This window comes from Octopus sinensis, linkage group LG12, assembly GCF_006345805.1.
Source record: "Octopus sinensis linkage group LG12, ASM634580v1, whole genome shotgun sequence".
Classification (NCBI taxonomy): Eukaryota; Metazoa; Mollusca; class Cephalopoda; order Octopoda; family Octopodidae; genus Octopus; species Octopus sinensis.
Window position 1 is genome coordinate 56,713,480 of NC_043008.1, and position 2,500 is coordinate 56,715,979.

A 2,500-nucleotide genomic window follows, 5' to 3' on the forward strand; every position below is an offset into this window, starting at 1 on the left:
CTATTGAAAATTACAATTACAAAGATATCATAGACTGAAAGAATCGATACACTGAAGGAAATTAATCTCTCCAGCAAGCATAAAGCGAGTTTAGAATGCAACACGCAGCTGTTTAATAATTAAGTTATTTGTCAACTTTTCTAAAAAGGGCTTTCCCTGCTTGATTGTAACGTATAATCTAAAACTATGAATTCTTAGGTACCATGAAAGAATAGAATGAACAAAGGGATAAATATTCAAAGCAGCTAGGATTTATAAGATGAAAGTCAACTGACACTTATCCATAAAGGGAAAACATAATAAAGGTTCACGTGAATTTCAAATGACGATGTTAGATAAGAATGAATGCGAATCGCATTTAACTACTAAATTCTTATTTATTTAAAACCATAAATTGTGTAAACTGAATAATTTTGACTTTACTGGATAGTGGGTTTTCAGATACTGAGCATGTGTAAAAGCTTTCATGGCAGATATTCTAGAAGGTTTGACAAAGGTTAGTTTATTGTTTCTAAAGATCTAATTTAATATTGTAAAGCTCTTTGCCCTATGTTGTTTATCGTCTTCATGTTCCCTGGCTGTGTATTCTTTATATTTAGTGTAAATATCCAATAAAAACTCGGGTTGAACTGCAAACCTATGTGAGCTTCCTTTACAATACCGTAACAAAAGGAAAAGACCCAAACAACATTGTGTATCTTGGATTCTCCGTCGGTACCAACGATGAACATTTAACTGATCAAATAACATAATTTCTACTCATGAAGTCAACAGGTGTCTATGCGACTGAGTATTCCACAGACACCGTAGCTATCTCATTGAATTTGCGTGACGCGATATGAAAAAGTTAACCGTTTGAAAAGTGAGTATGATTGAGTGAGAGAAATAACGAGAAACGCACAGAAAGAGCAAGGGCGAGGGAGAGAGAGGAGAGAGGGAGGAATAATCATGAATTCTAGATAGAAATTTTATATATCCCCAACAAGAAAAGTAAAGAAAAATTGAACTTAGCGAGAACTGAGGGATAAATGTGTATATATATATATATAGAAAATAGTAAAAAGTGAAAAGACTACAGAAGGCTTGTTTTAAAAGGTTAAAAAATATATATTTGAGTCAATATGTCTGAAGAATATTATAAATTTTTTTCTTACAATAACATAGTTTAGAAGAAATGACCGGTTTCCAGTTTAGCTTTTCAAATTTCTTACGTCGTTATGTTTATTTTGAGAAGAGTTATCGTTATGTTTATGTGGAAAAGAGTTCTAGATAAGGGGAGCGGTAATAAGTGATTTCTTCCGGTGTAAGGGAGATAAACGCGAAACCGGTCATTTCTTCTAAACTATGTCATTGTAAGAAAAAAATTTATAATATTCTTCAGACATATTGACTCAAATATATATTTTTTAACCTTTTAAAACAAGCCTTCTGTAGTCTTTTCACTTTTTACTATTTTCTATGTATTCAACCACGTATTTTCCACAAAACAACTTTCTCATCTATATCTATATAGATATATATATATATATATATATATAATGCTTGGGTGTGTGTATATATATATATATATATATATATTATATATATATATATATATATAAATATATGCTTGCGTGTGTGTGTATGGTATATATATATATATATATATATTATATAATATATATATATATATATATATATATATATAATCTATATATATATATATATATATATTATATATATATTACTTGCTTTAAGGATATTGCAAAAGGCCTGATTGGGGGCCTAGCATTCGAGCTCTTTACAGGGCTTAAAAATACCGAAGAACAGCTGTCATAACTGTGTGAATATGAGAGGGGAATACGTTAAATAAGATCACCTAATTAACTGATCTTCCTGTATTTTGTTCTATCCAAAGAACCTCTTCGTATATATATATATGTGCGTGTGTATATATGTTTCAATGTGTATGTCCGTGTGACTAACTGTGTGTTTGTACACGTGTGTATACATGCAGTATTACCAGTCCAACCCATTTTATATATATTTCTCTCATCAGATATCCTTTGAAACTACTTAAAGGACGCAAGGAGGTAAATAGTATGTAATCTTCTCTAAAACTTTCCGTGTCGTTGTTTCACACAGGAAAAATGTATTACTAATCTGCTCTTTTACTCTTTTACTTGTTTCAGTCATTTTTTACTGCACCCATGCTGGAGCACCACCTCTAGTCGACCCCAGGACTTATTCTCTGTAAGCCTAGTACTTATTCTATCGGTCTCTTTTGCCGAACCGCAATGTTATGGGTACGTAAACACACCAGCATCGGTTGTCAAGCGATGTTGGGGGAGCGAAAACAGAGACACACAAACATACACACACACTTACATATATATACATATATACGACGGGCTTCTTTCAATTTCCATCTACCAAATCCACTCACAAGGCTTTGGTCGGCCCGAGGCTATAGTAGAAGACACTTGCCCAAGGTGTTAAGCAGTGGGAATGAACCCGGAAC

At 32.5% G+C, this 2,500-nt stretch overlaps 1 protein-coding gene across 1 annotated transcript in view; it reads right to left on the reverse strand.

The window, feature by feature from the left end:
- The window catches only part of LOC115217925 (metabotropic glutamate receptor 4-like), a 133,846-nt gene that overhangs the window by 45,348 nt on the left and 85,998 nt on the right, over positions 1-2,500 (reverse strand). The window lies entirely within an intron of this gene.